Here is a 23,504-nt window from a genome sequence, read left to right on the forward strand (position 1 = left end):
ACGCCTTGACTGGCCCGTACCTCTAACACGAAAAAATTTTGTCTTCAAATACCATCTCACTAGACAGGGAAACGAAGTTCGATGCCCAGCCTTCAAATTCAATGATAACGTGACGATCTCGATTGTCAAAATAAGTTCACTGTACGTCACGTTCACTTATTCGATCTCGATACGCACATAAAAGTCACAGGGTTCTTGCTATTGTTTTTTAGTTCTTCGTTCATCTTTCGAATACGCAAACGATTCGAAGACGAATGTTTTTCGTGCTAAAGGTACCGACTGAAGTGAAACTTCACACCATGATTTAATAAGTGGGAATGCATCGGTACTTAAAGCGTTTATGGCCACTTTATGGCCGACCTTAATAACGATGACGAATATCGCGTCTCGATGCCGGGTATTAAATCGTATAAATCGATTTTAACTTTCATGCATTATCGATAAAACGACGTGACAATTGTATTTGAATGTTGCGTTTGGGTATTCTCAGTAATACCAAGTAATGTATTTTGTATCTGCTGATAAGGAAAAAAGATTTTATCTTAATTCGAAAATGTAGAGTCATATTTAGCAAACATTGAAAGCTTTTCAAAGTTTGCATTAGTTACACTATTGTATCTTTTACAAAAGATGTTATATAAGAGCATATCTGTAAAAGCGAAAGGTCACTGACTCAATCACTCATCACGTAATTTCAGTAACTACAAGTGCTAGGAGTCTCAAATTTAGAACGTAGGTGCTCACTAAGACGGGATTTTGCAAAATTCAACCCCTGAGGGGGTAAAATGGAAGTTTGTATGAAAGTCCTATGTTTTTCTATGTCGCGGGCGGCCGCTAGTTACATTAAAGTGCATAATATTAATCTAAATGACACTAAATATTTCTCAAACCCCAAGTAATTTACCGCTGTCCACAATACTTTTGTTAGATACTGAACGCAACATTTTCTACTATTATATTGGTAGAACTGTATTAGTGTTAATTTCTTTAATGTTTGTGTTGGTAACACTGCTCTGTCATCGCTCTTCTGTCGTACATTTTTACCGCAAAATACATTGTTCTGTTTTATCCGCAAATAATCTTTTATTTAACTAAAGTAATCACAATTCAACATGGTAGCAGAGCGTAGTTGACCGAAAATAAGTGATTACTCCGAAAAGTAAAGTAAAAGACCGAAATATAAAACGAAACAACCGAAGACAAAATCCACCGACGTGGCGTCATACCGAAGTGAGGTTATACGAAAACCAGAAAAAGTGAAAAATGTCTGGAAATACGGCATTTCACATCGATAAACTCCTTGGAAGGGAAAATTACGCTAATTGGAAGTTTGCAGTAAAGGCCTATCTCGAGCATGAAGACCTCTGGCACTGTATTCAAGATGAAAAAGTCGATCCCGCCAAAGACGTCAAAGCAAGATCAAAGTTGATTTTATTAGTGGACGCTATCAACTACGTTCATATTCAGGACGCGAGAACTTCGAAGGAAGTCTGGTCAAACCTGGAACGTGCTTTTGACGATAATGGATTGTCACGAAAAGTTTCATTGTTGAAAGACCTAATTACAACAACTTTGGATTCCTCCAAGAGTGTCGAAGACTATGTAAACAAGATCATGACGTCAGCTCATAAATTGAGGAATATAGGATTTTCGGTAGATGACGAATGGCTGGGCACATTAATGCTTGCGGGTTTGCCGGACATGTACAAACCCATGATAATGGCCATAGAGAGCTCCGGAGTAAAAATATGTGCAGACAATATCAAAACTAAACTTCTACAAGAGGTTCCGAGTTCCGAAACATCTGCATTTTACTCAATAAAGAAGAAAGCACCCGAGAACAATGCAAAACCAAAGGGGCCACGATGCTTTAACTGCAATAAATTTGGTCACCTAAGTAGAAATTGTCGTGCTCCGAAGAAAACAACAACCAAAAGTGAAGACAAAGGATTTGTAGCAGCATTCTCCGCCTGTACGAATGCTACACATTATGATAAGTGGTATGTGGACTCCGGTGCCTCGATGCACATGACTAACCGCTCCGACTGGATGTATGATATGAGAAGTCCTCCTGTGTCTACCATCACTGTGGCTAACAATACTCCACTATCTGTAAAAGGAATTGGGAAGGTTAACTTAATATTACATGGTAATACTGAAAACAGAATACAGGTAAGAGATGTTTTATACATACCTGAACTTGCTGGAAACTTGTTGTCTGTCAGTTCAATAGTCAACAATAATTGTAAAGTTAACTTCACCAAGAAGAATTGTGAGATTTTAAATAGTAAAGGAGAAATTGTCTGTGTAGCTAAATTAGAAAACAACTTGTATGCACTGAATGTTTGCAGAGAAATAAATGCTAACTTGAGTATTTCTGATATTTCAAATGATGTTGTCCTGTGGCACCGACGCATGGGACATTTGAATTTTACAGATGTAAACAAACTGCCGGAATGTACTGAGGGAGTGAGCTTGACTTCAGAAAAGGTTAAGTTACCAGTGACCTGCACTACCTGCCTAGAGGGAAAGCAATCGAGACAACCTTTCAACCATGTCGGATCCAGAGCCTCGGAACTACTAGAGGTGATACATTCTGATTTATGTGGTCCGATGGAGACTCCGTCCCTAGGAGGTATGAGATATTTTATTACTTTTGTGGATGATCACTCAAGACTAGTGCATGTGTACTTCCTCAAAGACAAGCTCAGCATCCTAAATGCATTCAAAGATTTTCATAAGAAAGTAGAGAATGAATGTAGTAAGAGAATTAAAGTCATACGCACAGACAATGGTTTGGAGTACTGTAACAAAGAGTTCGACAACTATTTGAGTCAGCACGGTATACAACACCAGACTAGTACACCTTATTCACCACAACAAAATGGCCTTGCGGAGCGTATGAACCGCACACTTGTGGAGAGAGCAAAGTGCATGTTGTTAGATGCTAACTTACCCAAACCATTCTGGGCTGAAGCGACAGCCACTGCGGCGTACATAATTAACCGGTCGCCTACTACATCTCTAAATAAAAGAACACCTTATGAACTGTGGTCAGGTAAATTGCCAGATTTGTCCAACATGAGGATCTTTGGTTCCGAAGTCATGATGCAAGTTCCCAAAGAGAAAAGGAAGAAGTGGGACCCGAAATCGCGACGAATGATATTCGTAGGGTATTGTGACAACACCAAAGGATACCGTCTTGCTGAACCTGTAACAAACAAAATTATGAAAAGTCGAGATGTTGAATTTTTGGAGAATGTTAAGAAAAATAGTAATATTTACTTACCGTGTGTCAACAGCTCCACCGACGCGCCGCCAACATCCTCGCCCGCAGCAGCCGCACCTGAACCTGAAACAGAGACACAATCACAACAATCTCAAGCTCCCGTCACTACTGAAACAAATATTAGTGAAAGCTCCGATGAATATGAGACCGATGTTGGTGAAGATGATGTTTATGTTCCGCCACCGAGATCAACGAGAGACTTACCATGTAGCACCATGACCTTACGACCAAGAAACAAGCCTGGAACGAGAGACGGCTCACCTACCTATTTTTGTCCTGTTGAAAACCACCGAGATCCAACTTCAGTAAAGGAAGCTCTATCCTCTGTAAATGCTGAAAAATGGAAAATTGCAATGGATGAAGAATTTCAGTCACTTCTGAGAAACAACACCTGAATTTTTGACAGACTTACCTCCAGGAAAGAAAGCTCTTCCCTGCAAATGGGTTTTCAAGATCAAAACCGATGAGACCGGAGCAGTCAGCAGGTATAAAGCCAGACTTGTAGTTAAGGGGTACGCACAGAAAAAGGGAGTCGACTACAATGAGATATACTCACCGGTAGTACGATACACATCCATCCGTTATTTGATTGCATTGGCCGCAAAATATGACTTAGACATAGATCACATGGATGCCATAACAGCATTTTTGCAAGGAGACCTGGAAAATGAAATTTATATGGTCCAACCTGAAACATATGAAGAAGGAAGCAAAGTATGCTTGTTACAAAAATCATTATATGGTTTGAAGCAGGCCAGCCGGCAATGGAATGTAAAACTGGATGGAGTATTACAGAATATTGGGCTCACTAGATCTAAGATTGACCCATGCATTTATTACTGCATTAAACAACAAACTATGATATTTGTTGCCGTGTGGGTTGATGACCTTATAATTTTCTCCAATAATAAAGACTTGAAGACGGACATAAAGGAGAAATTACAGAAGGAATTTCACATGAAAGATCTAGGAGAAGCAAAACAATTTATTGGATTGAATATAAGCCGAAATCGTAAGGAAGGAATTATACAGCTAGATCAAGAACATTATATCAAGGAAACTTTAGATTGTTTTGGCATGTCAGAGTCAAAACCTGTAAAAACACCAATAGAGGTAAATGCGAAATTTGATGCTAATGACCCAGAGAAGGATGAGAACATACCGTATCGACAAGCCGTGGGATGCTTACTGTACATAGCACAGGCAACAAGACCAGATATCGGATTTGCTGTGAACAAACTTAGTCGATATATCAGTAATCCTGGTCGGCAGCACTGGCTCGGTATCAAGAGAATAATGAGATACCTACAAGGCACAAAAGACATGAAGTTGTGCTATAGCAAAGATGTCTCAAACGAGATAAGAGGCTATTGTGATTCGGACTGGGCTAGCAGTCCCGAGGACAGAAGGTCCTGCACCGGCTATATATTTCTTTTTCAGAACGGCGCCGTTGCATGGAACTCCTGCAAGCAGTCTACGGTTGCTCTGTCTACAGCCGAGGCAGAGTACATGGCGATGGCTGCGGCGACGCAAGAGGCATTGTGGCTCCGCCAGCTGCAACGCGAACTAGGCCTGCAAGAAGACTGTCCCCTGCCTATACACTGCGATAACCAAAGTGCAATTCGTTTAGCTTTTACCAATTGTTATAAGCCTAGAACTAAGCATATTGACATCAGATTTCATTTTTTAAGAGATAATGTTAACTGTAAAAATGTAACTTTTGTTTATTGTAAAGGTAGTGATATGGTAGCCGATATTTTAACGAAGGGGACTACGTCAGACAAACACTATTATTGTATAGAGAAAATGGGTTTGCATTCTAGAGGGGGTGTTAGATACTGAACGCAACATTTTCTACTATTATATTGGTAGAACTGTATTAGTGTTAATTTCTTTAATGTTTGTGTTGGTAACACTGCTCTGTCATCGCTCTTCTGTCGTACATTTTTACCGCAAAATACATTGTTCTGTTTTATCCGCAAATAATCTTTTATTTAACTAAAGTAATCACAATTCAACAACTTTTAATGAGTAAACCAAAACACCACACTACCACTAAACTTAACTACTTGCCGCTTAAAGTGACTAACAGGCAACTTAAATAGCATAACCGCAAGCACAGTGCAAACTGGTGGTTTAAATTTTGTGTGAATGAAACATTAGGGAAATGAACACCTGAAAAATAAATGCAGGTCACTCTTGTTCTAACTTACAACTTGTACTAATAAAAGAACAATGACGTTGTTATGCCATAAGTGTTTCAACGACAGTGACTAATCAGGAATTAATTAGTATGAAAACTGATTTCTAGTTATCATAAAGAAATGCATGTTTTTAGTCAACCGCTTGGATTGGTGGTTTTTGTGCCGGACTAGTACATCAGAGGTCACAAGTTCAGTCTCCACACCACAAAATAATGTGGTAACCTACTTAGGTTAAAAAAATATCTGGTTCATAAAGTAACCACTTTTGCTTAGCCTAGAAAGATGGCGTCAGGACATATCTATCAACGTACATTTATCCAGGACGATATCAAATAGTATGTCATTAAAGCGCTTACATCATACCACAACACATTCATATGGCATGCCAGAAATAAAATATGAGCGTGGCGGTGCAAAAGTTTCGTTCGCCCTAAATATCCCATTGTGGTGAAGTGGGAAGTGGGAAGTGGGAACGGCATGGCATAAATCTGAGTCTAAGTCGAGGTGATTACTCAGCGGGATGTGGACGCCGTACTGGAGAATACAAACACGCTGAGAATGGTACCTACGTCAATCCATTGTATTTTAAGTAAAGGTACTCTGACATAGTAAAAAATTGAGATCTCTTTAGCTTGTAATGGTCCAGAATAAATAATGTTTTGATCAAAGTTCTGACGCCGAACAAAAGGAATTTATTTTGCACTAGCTCCTACCTGTGACTCCGTCTACGTGAATGTACAATGTTTTTGCCCACTTCAGTTGTTCAAAAAATTATATGAATTTTCACAGGAAATATAGCTTCTACGTAAAATATTCATCGTAGTACCACTCTATCATTCTAATAATATCGAATTAACATAATTGCAAAATTATCATTTATTATCACATTTACTTTAGCACTAATCGCTTTTGACAGTTTAGAGAAAACAATAAATTAGTTTCAGTATACACTTGTATACAGCACACTATACATTGATGTCGCAATATAACACTTAATGCAACTGCATAAGATTCCGCAGTATTTATCTACTAGAGCTTTCTATACAAAGCACTCCACTTAGAAGTGTGCGCACGATTCGAATACGCCGTTATTATAATAATAGGCTTCGCATTTAGTTGGCTAACAACCTTTCAAGACTTGCTGCTATTGGTTTCATACAAACAAATGAAAATTCGATTGGAAATGTTATGATTAGTGTCTAACATGGATTAAGTTCATCCATTGCTAATAGAAATACATCTAGTCAAAATTCGGGTTTTCACAACAATGGGTAAAAAAAATATACCTACTTTTAGTTATGATCGAATTCGTTGGTTTCAAAACGTTGCTGCTATTGGTTCCAGACAAACAAATGAAAAAGATAAATAATAAATTACCTTCCTATTTAAGACTTGATAAGCGCTTTTAGTCATATTCAGTAACCTTGCTAATAAAAATTGAATAAGTAAAATCAAAGCCCAGTAAAAAAGTTTGTACTTTTTTGACATTTTGTTTTCACACAGTAAGTATTTAATACAAATTATATTTTTATTCTAGTTAACATCAGATTTACGAGTACAGCTTTACCACTTATTTTAACAGAGTTGATGTTAACTGCGACGTATTTCAGTTAGTCAGCTCTAATCTGAGTTTCGTATCTTAATTGATGACTGCTTAAACACTGACTCACAAAATCCACTTACAAATTGAATCGGCCAAAAAATACCAAACAAATTGCTCTAGAAATATCTGTAAAAGTAAAAAGCTATTATTTGTCACGGGGCGCACCAAACAATGCTTTTTAGTTTCTTTCACCGGTTAAATACTTAAATACGCCATTGTGACGCAACCCGGGACACTAAATCCGTGGACTATGGCACGGCAATTATTCAGACAAGCACAGAGTTTCATTGTGCGCGCACACTTAAACATAATGCTCACTAAATTTGGATTTTCATGCCTTGTCATCTTCCAACATTCTTATGCGGTCACTGTTATTTATGTTTAATAACATGTCATAATTTAATGACACACATATTTCAATAATCGAGGCCAGCCTGCAGCTAGCTCCTTAAATTATGCGGCTGACGTTACGGATTATGCTTGTGTTTAAGTAGTTCAAGTATGATTGATTATTTTTGTGGTCACTCTTATTGTGACTCACTCTTATTGTTTTAGATCGTTCGAAACCACGAGCAATTTATTTAACTTATAAATAAAATTAGAAGTGTTTATTATATATTATGTTACCTACCTACTTTAGAATTTTTGATGTTAGTTTTTATTTCAAAATTGAAATACTTTTGCCCCTTTTCACCATCAATCCCTAATATTTAAGTGACCCCTATGGTAACACATAACAGGAATTTTGTTTTCATATGGGTCACTTAAAAATTAGGGATCGATGGTGAAAACGGGCATTAATCTCTATATTGACGCATCTAATAATGGTTGAACAAATAATCCAACATTAAAGAATTACAGATCCAAGCTCTAAAATTACAGATCCAATTGCGGTTACTTATCTTTTGTGAGTCAAGCAAAGAGAAATATTAAACGGGAAGATCGGAAAAGATTTTATTAATAGAATTAGATACTTCCCCTCCGATCAGAGCACGAGATATCACTGTAACCAGAGAAACGGTACCGGTACGACTGTGTTCATGCCAATATAAAACTGAGATAATTCACAAAAAAATGAACGCAGACATCTTCTCCGAGATGTTTATCGCATTAATATAATACGGCATTAAGATTACAATGGGTCGGCTCCAGAGAGGTCCAATATAAGGAGCTCACAGGCTTCGCGTGCTTTGTTGTGAAAATAACTTTATGCCTCAGAAGGCGGGGACAGTATAAAGCAGAAACGGCTTTCAATAACGCCAATGGGCCCTCTATAATATATACTTTTGTAGTTCATATCCTTTGTGCAATAACGTTACGTCTGATATAATCCACGTTTGTTCTGGGTCTAGGTTCTGTTTATTCAAATGGAGCTATGAGAATATCCGTGGGTTTGAGGGAGTGCGTACGCTCCATTATTTCGAAGCCTAAAATGGTAGCATGCAAGCACTTGCAAATAGCTTACACGAAAGCGAGGCCCAGCGCAAACCAGATAGGTATCAAGATCAACAGCGCCGCTTCTATACCGCCGCGGAATCGCCGCTCTGCAATTACAAATGGGATATTTACAGCCAGTCCATTAGACGATATTTTAAGCTTATTCCGATCTTCGATCTATTGAATCAGGCACGCAACTGCTTGCCTTTGTTATCCACTTGGATTCCTGCATTGTTTATTGGCGCTGTCTTATACTTTTTACCATCGCAGGTTTTTTCTTCGTCTTTCTTTCTTTAGTCGTGAACGTAAATTCGTATTTTTATTACGAACAGCTAATTTAAGACACGGGCTGAGGATCACGACCGCTTCTTTGAGAGTTGCCGTGGACTCGGAACTATGCAAATATTAACTTTGTAAATACATTCTAACCACAAAGGTTCACAGATCATCAGAAGTTCCAAAGAGTTCCATGAGTTTGTTTGTACTGATATCGAATTCCGTTTGAGTTTAATATCCAAATATGTTAGCTGTGTTTATTTATTGATAGCAGAAAGTTAATCGTAGTACTACGAGTATTTACTCGGCCGAAAGGCTCGCACGGCCGGATTTGTGGCGCGATCGGTATGAAGAGACTGAATTTATTACTTCATAAGTCATGAGGGTTAAGTAATAATCGTTGACAATGAATGGGCAATAAAGAGTTTATAGGCAGTAAAGTTCGATCCACTCGCAACGCGCCTCAGAAGTCAACTGCACGATTTCGAATTATAACTCCTTGTACACACCTCGTGAAATAGCACCTCCCTACCGTAATGGCTTTTTGATGTTCTAAAATAGACCTTCGTTCAATCCAAACACGAATTGATTTCTCATATCTCATATCAAAGTAAATATTGAGAAGTTATCTAAATTAAACAGTTTGAAAGTGACAATATCTGTAAATAACGACATATTTATCTAACTTTTCGATGGTGACGGTAATCTTTTACGATCTTTATAACGTTCAAGTAAAATTCTCAACTGAATGGTATCCCATTTTAAATATAAATTACCAAACCTTTTGCTTACCACACCGTTTTCTAATATAACCAGTCAGGAATAACTTTAAACCAGTTATTGAACCATTTGGTTAACAAGAAGATTACTTACAGTCATCGCTGGGCATTAACTTACTTAATGACAAGCCTTCACTGGCGCAATCGTCTATATTGATTGATATAAATATTTCTACTTAGAATATAAAAGTATAAAATTAGAAACCAATGAATCATAAAGCGACGATAATCCATTACCAAGATTATAGTGTTTATTATCTCAAAACATTTTCTCATCCAGGTGTTTAATATGAGAATGCATCATGACTCACGGCTTACGATGAAAATAAATTAAACTGCAAAGATAAATATAGTCACGCACATACCACGATACACCGTCTCCGTCTTTCACCGAAGTTGTGAAGCGATCAATTAGGTGGTTTTGTTAGCACAAGCGATCACCATAACAGCATTGATGAAGATAATTTCAAACAATGGGTTGGGCGCTTACCAATTTGTTTACATTAATTTCTGTAAACAAACGTTTGGCGTGGAACGGGTCAGCGGTGAGGCAAAGCACACAGCTCGCGGCAACAGCATTACAAGGAAGATAATCTTGCTGCGGGTGAATGTTTAAAATAAACAGGACCGCGGCCGCCGCTTCCTATCACAACATTATTGTTTTGATTGTCCGACCATCCTCATCCTCGACGTGGCCAACCGAGAGAGCTATTATCCATGTACTCATAGCTCGAATAAATTGAGAGCCTGATATAATTTTAAATTGTTTAGATCGGGCGCATGATGAACCTCTTTCAACGCAAATAGCCGGCAAGATTAGCCGTAGAAAACTAAAACCTCATTATTTTCTCATCACTGTGCGCTCCAGGATCGGCTAACAGAACGTGTTTTCATAAGTTTCCTTAGAGTAATACGGAAGCCGCTGAAAATATTAAGCTTTAACGTAATTATGGTGCCCACAAATGAGTTGATATTGTTCACTGAGCTTTTGAAAGTAAAGCTGACTTGCTAAATATACATTTGAAATTCGATGTTTCCAAGGCTTAAGTGATCTGAGCTGACTTGGAAAAGTGTAATGAGTAAAATAAGACGATCGTAAGAATCAGACAAAACAGCTGTTTAATATCATGGAGGCTGTCTTGATGCACAAGTGCTCAATACGAAAATAGCACCAGCCAGAAATGATACAAAAGCAAATAACATAAATTGCGGTTAAACTGATATATTTTTACTGCCCGTGGTCAGAAAAGAAACAGCTTTAAAATTTTTTCGTGACAACACACGTACAGAACCGGAAAATTCCCACAGCTAGTCAGGTACAATACCAGTGTGCCTACCATGAGTTTACGTTAGGTGAGCTCGCTAGCGAATACGTCAAAAAATTCTATGAAGATTTTATTTCTTGAAAGTAGCCGCTAGGGGCGCTGCACAATATGTCATACATTTAAATGTCATTTTTTTACGCAGTCGCTACCGAGCACACCTAACGTAAACTCATGGTAGGCACACAGTTGGCGTAATAACATTGATTTTATCTCTGACCACAGAAATGACACATGCTCAGACATAAACGTTTATTTGTCATGGCTGGCCCTTTCACACTTAACCGGATGGGTCTCAACGAGATTTGTAATTTGTAACCGTATTATAAAGTTAAATGTTGCGTGTAAATATTCAAAGCTAGATTTTCCGATAATTTACAGTAGAGGTACTAAGTGTATCATTTACATTTCAATAATGAAGCCGTAAAAGTGTCTACATAAAACGGCGAAGCTCACTCATAGATATTCGATTTTATATTCTTTTGATAATGAAGAATACATAAAAATTGTGTCTGAATAAAATATGTTCATATTATTATCATGAAAAATATTATCCTAATACCTATTTTAGGTGATTCTGTGAATGATAAAACCACAAGTTAGATTTTCCCATATCCCGTAAGTATTTGATTCATCTGAAACTTTGCAGACGTATTTTGGAAATGCATTTTTGCGTGAGTGAGAGAATAAGACACCATCATTATTTTCAGAAAATCTATCCTAAAACCCTAGACTTGTGAAGCACAAATACCAATATTTGTTCTCTGGGACATGACACTTCGTATGCAGCCGCCGCCGTGTTTGCCCAGGCCGACAGCCTGTGGAATGTTAGGAGTCCATCGATAATGACGGGCAAATACGACACGGTAATGAGACAAGCCATCCTGGAGCCGTGTGAAGAGTTCCGGAATAACACGGCCGTGTCAACAGCCCTCAAGTGGCAAGTTACTATAACTGACACTGGCACCTGCTTCAATGCTCTTTTAGCATCTGTAAATATGCCTTGCCTTACACCTCTTTAAGACACAGAAGTATTAACTGAGGTATAAAGAAATCTAATAATAGGTAGGATTTTGAAATTATATGCAATACAGCATTAAATAACAAAAGATTCTTGTCAATAAGTATACCTAACTATACTATAAAGAAACGAAACCAAAGACCACAGACACAGTCGTATGAGCTTTCATAAATAAAACATTTTATACAGACCCCTCCCTTTCACATTTCATTGAATGCTATAATGTGTTCAAAACAGTGCGTTAACGACATATCCAGGAAGTAAATCATATAAGGCAAAGCAGTACGTGGCTGTGAAGCAGTAAACTTAGAACACCCGAAAAGGTCGCCACAAAATTAAATCAAACTTTTTTCTCTAAGGAATAATAGCTATATTCGTTCGACCTTAGAAAAGAAAACAAAGTTTTTATTCTTCCAAAATATTGTGAGAGAGTTGTGAATTTTCATTCTTATCAACTTATTCTTTACTCAACTGTAATAAGATGTAGAATCCCTCGTCGCATTGCACATATTTAATTTAGTAGGGATCGTAAAGATTCGCTTACCTGCTTGTTTGTTGTGTAGGAAAGGGCCCGTCGGGCGTAGAACCTTTTTTTACAATCAATTTTATGTGTGGGAATTTTAATGTGGACCAAAAATGGCACGTTCTCTTCTCCACAGATGGGCCACATTTGGAGCCGATACTTGGCAAACACGTGTCGCGTTCACTCATAAAATCTTTAGTAACGCCCGACCTTGTGTTGTACATTTTTGTGCGATGGTAACGGAATGGGCATTGTTTTCGTGTTTTGTTGTTCATTTGTTATGTCGTAAAGCTGCAGCTGTGTATTTTCAATTACGCGCACGGAACAAATGATTGATGTGTAAAACAGTTTCTTTCCTCACTCGAAACGAGTTTATCGCCGCAATCGATATAGTGAGGCCACTATTAATTTTATCGTCGTGGCTGCGGCGTGATGCGAGGGTTCAGAACTGCAAGTCATGCATCTCACATTCGTCCGCACTCTTGAGCCGGTCCCATGGAATTACTCCAATCATTTAAAATAAACATGGCTTCTCCGAAGTGGCGGAGAGGTAGCTATTGGATCTATTGCGTGCCAACATAAAACCCACATTGATTTATGATATCGTTCGCGGGCCTTTATGCATCTGCCGCTTTTTTTACACGCTGCACCTTTCAAAACACATTAACCACCTTTATGAGTTTGCGCTCCTTTTTAGCACAGGTTAAATTAATTTCGAACTATTTATGACTGTGTGAAGTGATATTCTGATTGAAATTAGTCTCCATTCTTTGACTCGGAGATAATGGGTGATAAATCGCATTCAGTATCTTCGCAGTTTTTGTTTTGAATGAAATACTTTAACAATGAGAACTTGATTTATATTGTTGTAATTAAATAAATATTCTTCACTCAGCGTTTAATTTCTATTCGTAATCGACTAATAAGAAGTAACTAATGTTTGAAGCAGCTGGAATCCTAGCAAGAACCCGGTCGCGTCGCCGCGGGACGCCCCGACAATGGCAACCAAATTAAAAGGAACCGTAAACGCTTGAGCCTTGCTAAAATTTATTACACCCAGCTTTTTTCTCTTGTTTCGTCCGCTAATGAGATTCGAATGCTGCAGCTGTATTTGAAATGTCGGGCGAAGATTAAAAAAATTCGCTCACCGTGGAGATATCTCACCGCAATTGAAAACGTTTTTGTTTTTGCAGCCGATTCCCTGTTTGTAAAGACGGACGAGAACCAATAATATACCTTATGCACGTATCGAGACTCGCGGGTAGCAGCTAGATTGCAGAACGCCTTATTGCAAACGATAGGTGCGATGGGAACGACTATGTTTTCGGATTTGGTGTTCTGTCTCGTCGGAGTAAAGTTGGTATTTGGCTGATAGCCGGAGGCGTCGCGGGTGGTCTGCACTATGTTGACTGTGTTGAAGTGAAGCGGGAATGCAAATTTCACTAGTGTTTCTGGTCTCCGTGCTCTTGAACTCTGTAGCGACTAGATTGAGTCTATTAACCGTAAAGATGGCAGAGGAAATTAATCGGGCAACTTATTAGTGTACGTGCAATGAATTGCTCCAGCTACTTACTTATTTGACGTAAGTAGTTTGTCTCGCAAATCACTTCGAAATTGTTTTGTTTATCAAGTTCTCTTGGGGTTAAGTTGTTGTTTTGAATGTAGCTTGGAACTATTTTAAGGTGGTTCACCTTTTAGTTATCATTGTTTTGTATAACATTTAGTTTATGTTTTTGCTTTTTATTACCAGCTAACTTCACAATATTATCATTCGAACTGTTAACGTTAGCAATAAAATCAAATTAATCGATGATGTAGGTATTTGCTTTTTTGCTCCTAACGCGTGACGCGAAGGGGAGACCACCGAGCGTCGGATCTGGCACAAAAAAGGGAAAACGGCGTGGAACGAATGATGCAATAAGAATTAAGCATAGCCAACTAGGCCCATGGAGAGGAGAGGGCTTTTGACGCCACGCCGAGGTCTGGGCACAATAGCCACGAGTACTGGAGCGTGGCTATCCAGTGCACGCTTCCGGCACCGTGGGAATCCGAAACTGGGCACATTTGATGATTGCCGTCAATTGGGTGTCCATGAGTTGCAAAGAGCCAATTATGCTGGAACTGTGATAATGTAAAACGATCAATGGTGACGTGGTCAGTAAAATGTAACACAATTTGTAAACAATGCTGGATATGACGTGTCAAAAGTTATCTGTGGATATTATTAGCTAATGTTATTCTGATTACAATACAATATGAGTGATAAATAATTATTTGTGTATTTGGTGACATAATGTTAATTTCTATGACTATTCAGAACGTCAACAGACTGTCCATATTATTCAATGATTTGGACATTAAAAAATATGGCAAGAAGACCAGTTGTTATTCATTAAAAGAAGAAGAACATTGCACATCTTTATAAAAACTTGATTCCAAAGCCAATACCACTAACCAAATTAAATGTAAAGCTACACATTAGGGTCCCGTTTATAGGTAAGCCATTGAAAGAATTTTAATCAAGCAAAGGAGCTCCCTTCAATAAATATTCCAACAATTTGTAATCAAAAGTTATGCCGTGACTTTTAGGGACAAAAGCTACAATTGACGGTATAAAGGGAACGTCGCAAACTCAAAGATGCAAAGTGCTAGAATTACGATACAGTATCAATCTTAATGTCTAAGGAAAAAGATATAAATTTGACATCAATAAACCATCATTTGACTAGATCTACTACATAGTAATAGGGTAGGGTAACTTTTTTATTACCTAAGTTAAGAACATAGATGGAAGCTTATAAAGGCTTCAAACAATTTACTTACACCTTCACTATACTTATAAGTTAACGATAAACCTTTACGGGAATAAATTCTTAAATAAACCATCGTTGAGGGTCCTCAAGTCATCCGATATTTAGGACAAAACTATTGATAGCGTACTTAAGAATAACGGAACAGACAAACGCCATTACGATAATTTATTATGGGCATAATTTTCTTCTAAGACCGCTTGAGCCCAGTTAATTATGTTTCTGCCTTGTCTTTGAAGCAAATAAAAGTATATCAAAGCTAAGTTATCACAGGCAAAAGTGCTTGGACAATATCATAAGTCAATTGGCAATAAACCTTCGGAATAATTTAATACTAAAAACGTTGATGCTATGATGGAGTAAATTATTCAAGACAAGAACGGCATGAATGGTTGCGAAAAGGGTAAAATTATTGGCACGCGATTTGGTAATATTTATGAAAGATATAAATTAATTGAAGAAGAATTATTTGCCACGGCGACCTATATATACTAGATTGCTATCGTATAAAGCTACTTTTTATCGAAATTACTTTTTATCCCTACAAAGTTGGCAGTAGAAGCTAGTTAATAAATAATTGTTCTAACTATCACTCTCCCAAACAGATGAATTTTGTTACTGTCTAAATTCCGGATAGGTGCTTTAGAATACTTACATTAAGTGCTTGTTGACAGTGCATGGCGAATATGGCGATGACAATGGATACAAAAATGTCCGTCTTTATTCTTCATTTGAACTTGCAACCACTGCTGATACAAGAAAGATTACCCATAATTTGATTTAACTTTTTAAAATGTCTTGTCCTGTCTTGTCATATCTTGATCTCATTCAGAAGTAAGTAGCATTCCGCAAAATTTTAATCAAATGCACAAACATTAGACAAAGAAGCTTTTGATTTACTGGATGATGTTATGTCACAAAGTAAGATGAAAATAGAATCTTACTTTTTGGGACTGAAATAAAACTACATGATATTATACTTGGACATACTCTTCAATACCTATGCGAAAGCTTAAATATCTTGTTAGATATCAGACCGTACCCAAAATCTATTTAAACTGGATGACTCTAGTGATACCCAAACCGTTTGGTATCCAATTAAAGACGAGGATTTCCGACTGAATTTCGAATAACTCGGGCAGATCGACCGCCTATTATGTGTGCTCATGGTTACGGCGTAAACAATACTTCATCAAATGGTACAGGCACGTCATTTCACGGCTGGTCGGTCATTCGCCTATTTAGCACGTCCATTTTCTTGACGAGCAGCCGACGAGCACAAACTGCTCAATTGATTGCCTCTTTGCAGTACACTTTAGAGGGACCGTTGTGTCAATAGTGTTGCAGGATTTCGCTGGCTTGCTCTTTTTCTGGCCGTGTTGGGCTAAGTGATTCTGTATCGGCTTTGCTGTAGTTTTTCAAGCAATTCACTTGAATGATTCTAATTTGTTAATAGTTTACTGGATTATCTTCTTAGAAACATCAAAAGAATTGCGTTAGTTTTTGTTAAAAGAAAAGAATCATTTCAATCATCATCGGCATCTTTTTCATCATTTGCCATAAACCCTTTAACTATTATCTATCGGTTACTGCACCAGAAGCTATGAGTTTTTGTTGTTGTAACCATTATTATAGCATAGTTTTGTTTTGCCTCATTACAATTTTCAGCTACTTGTACAATCGACCGCACATTAAATTATATTTTTTTGTTTCACCACACATTACAACTAAACACACGTCACAGTGTTTAGCTACACGTATCGTCACCCTAAAACGTTTTATGCTAAAACATATCCTAAATAGTACATTTTACAGACCAAAATGTTCCAATGACATCACTACATCGTGACCCTGGCTGCAACTCTGTAACTCGGGATCAAGTATGACAACCGCAGAGCCCCAACAATGAACCGGGAGAGCTCCCGAGGGAAACTGAAACTCGTCTTAAAACCCGCAACGAACTTAATCAGAAGTGAAAACGGGACTTGGCCAAACATCTGCACTAATATAATAAGAATCAAGATGTTTGCTTGTCGTTAGGGTTATATTAGAATTGAAACAAATATTTAGTTAGATGACAAGTTTTTCGGCGAGCAAGTTAATGTAACCTGTTATATTAAAAAAATATATGTACAATGTATTTCGTTGTATAATCCTGGGAATCAAAAACAAAACCTCCGGTTCTAGAATCTAATTCTAAAAGAAATAAATGCTAAGTCGTTACGACTATTATATTATGTTTAAGTATGACGAACAACATCCACCCCATGAGTTCTTACTATTGTAAGAAGATAGAGGATCAAAAACTTAAAAATATCTTCTACTCATTTATTCTAGAGGTCTGTCTGTTCTGTTTCTAATAGGCTTCTTGAGCTGAAGCAAGTATACATTAATAAAATGATTTCATTGCATGAACTACCCTTGTCACTATTTACATAATATAAAAAATACAGTTCATGACTAAAAAGCCTCTTACTCATTCATTACATAATGATAAAGTAGAGACAACATAAAAAACTCAAACATTCGTTATCAGAGCTGCCAACAAGAAAATAAACAAATACCTATCAAAAGTTTTCGCGAAAATTCGCTTTATATCACTCGATTGCAGAATCCAGATAGAGTATCAGAAAAACTGCCAGAGGGGAGTTCCGTCGAACTAAAAGTCCCCAATCGAAATCTCCTCATAGTAGGGAAAAGACTGATTTATGGGTAAAACTTACCCCATAACTCATCTCACCATTCGTTACTTCAATAAAAAGAACGTCTTCTTGTAATTTATTGGATGTTATATGGATTTTTATTGTACTTGTCTATTTTAGAGTGCAGCTCAGTTATTAGATCGTAAATAAAAAAAATGATTTAATGGATTCTTGTGCTAAGATTTGGTAATGGAAAGGGGCAGGTTGGCCCCATCCTTTATGGCTTAGATAGGAGTTATCTTAATTGATGCACTTTGAACGTCTTATTTGGAATTTGATCGGAGCCGGTTTAAGTACGACAGCTGATAGGGCCAGGTGAAAAAGTTTTGAATGTTACAAGTATTTTTCAAGTGGTCGAAATGCCTTAAGTAGTGACATTTGGAGATAAACATTCGCCTTTTAATATATTCGAAAGAAATTCCATTTACATTCGTATAGCAGAGAATGTACCTAAACCAATAAAACATGAATATACATATTTAACGAAGCTAATAAATTATCTAAACGGTTTTATTATAATTTACGAAACCGATAAGTAATCGTTAATCAAAGTTAAACACGTTTTATAAAAAAATTAAAAGCTCTACCATTTTCTTTACATTTTCCTACTACAACCCTTAGACACTAAGGTATTTTATAATCTTTGTAAGCTTACAGAGAACTTCAGTTTCACAACTAATATAATATTCTAGTTACCATTTTCAAATTAAACTTTAACTTAGAGAAAATGTAAACAGTACCTGTTAGTCGTTGTCATGCGCTGTGGCTTGCGGAGGTCCCCTTTTGCAAAGTAACTTAAAGTTACAACTTTACAAAATTACTTGGCAAGTCTCAGGCGAGACTTTTCGACAAATGGAAAAGTAGAAAATGCGTCACTAAGGAGCCGATTCCATACATCCAGTCACTTTGGAACACAAGAAAACTTTGAAAACAACACTTCACTGTGAGTATGGCCACACAAAAGTTGCGGTTAGTTGTAAAGTATTTGAATAGCACTGCACAATTATTATGGTCACTCAACAAATAGTCTTATAGTCGGGATAAACCGGTTGTCGAAGTCGGTTCGCGCGTCGGAGCGGCACAGACGTTCGCTCGAAGGGACGGCGCGAGGCTCTCTGCCCTGTCGCGGCGAGGGGACGGATAGACGAAAATGGCTTCACAAGTTAATTTTTTTCTCTTTCCTCCTTTAATATTCCGCATATGGCGTGCGCGCGCATGCGTCCTAACCTCATGTAGGGTTGTAATGTAACCCGATGCACCCGCACTTTACATAACTTATTGGCCGTTTATCGGAGGCACTATTAATACCCTTTCCATGTAGGCCCTGCGTTGCTTCCTTGTACAGTGCGTGAATATTAATCCTGGTACTTTCATCTAGCCGAAACTATGCCATTAATCTCAATGTAACCTCGGTAGTGTTGGTTAAACTTGGTTAAATGGTGATGATGTGTGATGTTTACTTTGTGTATGAATTGACGCATTAATTTTACTTTAAAAGCCCTTTGCTCTATCTCTGTAGAGAGAGAAGCTTTAACACCCACTTTAGTATTTTATCTTATAATAATATTATCTAAAGTTCTTTAAAGATAAAGAACTAAAATGTTAGTAATTTAAGCTTTTTTAGATATTTTTTTGTTACTGCAATATTAACTAATAGTTTTCACATAAAACGTCGCTTAATTTATTTGTCATAACTTTATAGCGTGATATTTTCAACTTCAAAGTAAACTTCAAACTAAGTTATTCTTGAAAAAGACAAACTTTTAACAATTAGTTCACTTGAAATAAAACCAATAACAGACTTAAGAGAGCTTTTAAGAGTAAATTAACGAAAACTTTCGTACCAAGCTTTTACAATACATCAATTAGAGCTAGATCAATTTTATTGGTCTATTTCGGTAGAGCTTTTAATACTTAAATAAAAAATGAATCCGAGAACGGTGGCATAAATAATTTATTGCTTGGTACTTAGCAGGGCTATTACATTTATTTTGGATCACAAGTAACAGCTCTACAACTTGTCCGTAAGTTTATTATGAACGTGTATTTTGTTCCCTCCTCCCTCCACTATAGTAGAGGAGGCTCATAGTCCAGCAGAGGTACACAAGTAAAGGGCTGTTGATGATGATGATGATGTGTATTTGTTATGTAAAGGAACACGTTTGCTTAGGGTATTACACGTAGTTTTTAAGTATCATTAATTAAGTAGAGTCAAAATTATAAAAATAAATTCGTTCGTTCGTTCGTTTCAGCCAAATGACGTCCACTGCTGTATAAAGGCCTCCCCAAAAATTTCCATAACGACCGGTCCTATGCTGCCCACATCCAGAGGTTCTTCCCGTGACCTTTACCAGATCGTCGGTCCACCTAGTGGGAGGTCTGCCCTGCCCACGCTACGTCTATCGGTCGCCACTTAGAACCTTTCTGCCCCAACGGCCATCATCTTTACGAGCTATGTGCCCCTCCCACTGCCACTTGATTTTAGCAATTCTGCAAAAATAGGTTCATCCAATATTAATGTCACACACACAAAAAATATACACAGAGATTTTTCAGTGGGCGCTAAAATATCTTGTTCTCAAGGTTTAGTTTTGACATTTGTTATTATTAAAAGTACCTACTATTTTATGTATTTGTTACTGTAAAAGCTCGAATTGCAGTAAATCCTAAGATATTCCAGTAAAACCTAAGATCTACCAATTCCTAATGGTAAATGTCCCAAAAGGTTTGCGATTCGAACTCTTACCACCATTTCGTTGGTAAATCTTAGGATTTACATTAATGGCACGGTAAATGTTGAAAAACAAAACATGTCATGACGTTCTCAGGGCATCTCATCATCATCATCAGTTATTTTTTAGTCGATCGTTTTATAATTCCCCATTAAGAATTAGTCATTGTTTTATTCCTAAAACCAACATCTACCAGCTGACAGAGGTAAAACCTAGCATATACTGAATTCGAATGGTAAAAGCTCGAAAAAATCGTCGTATTTTCAGAAATACTTACATTTACCAACTCATGTCGGTAAATCCTAAGACTTACACTTAAATCTTAAGATTAACCGTAGTTCGAGCTTTTACAGTAACATATTCATCCTTTAACAAACGACTCTATGTTGTCTATCCTAAAAAATATGGTTTCAGCGATAACTCTATTTTTTTTTAATTATGTAGTTTTAAAATTTTAATGATTTTATTTAATTGTACCAGCCAAGTCTAGCATCAAGGATGTTTTAACAACAATCTTCGACATCACACATGCAAATTAAGCTTATTTATGGCACAGTAACAAAAAGTGAAAGCTAAAACTAGCTACTAGTTGGCAAAATTTTAATAAATTATTACCTTTAAACCTTCATTTACCTACATTCACTAGGTCAGTAAGATCTCCACTATCTTACATCCACTAACATTTCTAAGTAAGCTCTATTAGAGCTACAGAAAGTAATTCTGTATGCTGCCCTGCTTCTAGTAATACGACATTTAATTACAACTTCAGGGTGGGCGAGACAAACAAAATAAATGTAATTACTTAGTATAACAAAACTTTTCTTTCAGAATATTCACAACAATTCCCTGAAAGGGTGGAAGTTCTTGACTATTTTATGTAAACGTAATTAATAATTATTTACTGTAAGATATTACAAAACCTTTTTTATTACAAACTAAAACAATACATGTCAACAAATACCAGGAAAGAACTTTATTAAGTCAATTCCTAGAATTACACTTAAATACAAATGACGGAGATTACCAGCAATCATTACGAAATCCCTACATACATAATATTATAAAACAAAAATCTATAAAACTACGCAACGGATTTTGATGCAAGTCGCTTTTCTGTCTATCGGTCCCTATGTATGCTTAGATCTTTAAAACTACACAACGGATTTAGATGCGGATTTTTTAATAGATAGTGTTTCAAAAGAAAGGTTGTATGTATAAAACATGCATATTATAGAAGAGAAAAGCGGGGAAATTCCATTGCAACCGTGCGTAGCAGGGGCGGACGCTAGCATAGTTATAAAAACTTTAAAACCGTAAACATTTTATTGGAAGGATAATTTAATAAATCGACGTCCAGCAAAAAGTCACATGAAAGCGCTGAAGGAGCTGTATTAACGCATTACTGAGGTGTTAAAGCAAAGTTTCGATATGCACTCAGTGATGGTAGTATTGCGTGCGCGTCTGATAACAACTGCGCTATATCTGCGATAGTGTGGACATGCCTTTATCGAAGCTTGCGATAAGGTAAGTCGGTATTTGTTTGACTTTAAGCTGTAAATTGGAATGTTTAGTGTCTAAGATGAGATTAGAAGATACAAAGTGGAATCTGTAAGTCTAATATTATATGAGTCGCAGATTAGAAAACGTAAAATTAAGGGCACACTTAAATGAAATAAGAGTACAACAAAATGCTTGCAGAGTACTGGAGAAGTAGACTCTCTCCCTACTTCTCTCTTTTTGCTCTACATCAATGTCTATAATATATAAGGTTCGAGTAATGAGGTACTAACTGAGTAAACGTAAATCATCTATGCACCTCTATATCTCATCATCATCATCAGATGATATAAAGTAAGGTAGTAAAGTAAGTAATAAAACTTTTCTTTTAGAATATTCACAACAATTCCCTGGAAGGGTGGAAGTTCTTGACTATTTTATATAAACGTAATTAATAATTAATTACTGTAAGATATTACAAACCTTTTTTATTACAAACTAAAACAATACATGTCAACAAGTACCAGGAAAGAAACTTTATTAAGTCAATTCCTAGAATTACACTTAAATACAAATGACGGAGATTACCAGCATCCATTACGAAATCACTACATACATAATATTATAAAACAAAAATCTATAAAACTACGCAACGGATTTTGATGCAAGTCGCTTTTCTGTCTATCGGTCCCTATGTATGTTTAGATCTTTAAAACTACGCAACGGATTTTGATGCGGATTTTTTAATAGATAGAGTGTATCAAGAGAAAGGTTGTATGTATAAAACATGCATATTATAGAAGAGAAAAGCGGGGAAATTCCATTGCAACCGTGCGTAGCAGGGGCGGACCGCTAGCATTGTTATAAAAACTTTAAAACCGTGAACATTTTATTGGAAAGATAATTTAACAAATCGACGTCCAGCAAAAAGTCACATAAAAGCGCTGAAGGAGCTGTATTAACGCATTACTGAGGTGTTAAAGCAAAGTTTCGATATGCACTCAGTGATGGTAGTATTGCGTGCGCGTCTGATAACAACTGCGCTATATCTGCGATAGTGTGGACATGCCTTTATCGAAGCTTGCGATAAGTTAAGTCGGTATTTGTTTGACTTTAAGCTGTAAATTGGAATGTTTGGTGTCTAAGATGAGATTAGAAGATACAAAGTGGAATCTGTAAGTCTAATTATATGAGTCGCAGATTAGAAAACGTAAAATTAAGGGCACACTTAAATGAAATAAGAGTACAACAAAATGCTTGCAGAGTACTGGAGAAGTAGACTCTCTCTCAACTTCTCTCTTTTTGCTCT

General features: G+C 37.0%; 1 protein-coding gene across 4 annotated transcripts in view; it reads right to left on the reverse strand.

The window, feature by feature from the left end:
• Window positions 1–19,068, reverse strand: part of LOC135075142 (uncharacterized) — a 139,176-nt gene extending 120,108 nt beyond the window's left edge. For all 4 annotated transcript variants that reach the window (XR_010257971.1, XR_010257970.1, XM_063969494.1 and 1 more), the window contains exon 1: window positions 18,707–19,068. The gene's annotated coding sequence lies outside the window, so the exon portion shown is untranslated. The remainder of the gene's footprint in view (window positions 1–18,706) is intronic.
• Between the last annotated feature and the right edge of the window lie 4,436 nt (window positions 19,069–23,504).

The sequence above is a fragment of the Ostrinia nubilalis genome, chromosome 10 (assembly GCF_963855985.1).
Source record: "Ostrinia nubilalis chromosome 10, ilOstNubi1.1, whole genome shotgun sequence".
NCBI lineage: Eukaryota > Metazoa > Arthropoda > Insecta > Lepidoptera > Crambidae > Ostrinia > Ostrinia nubilalis.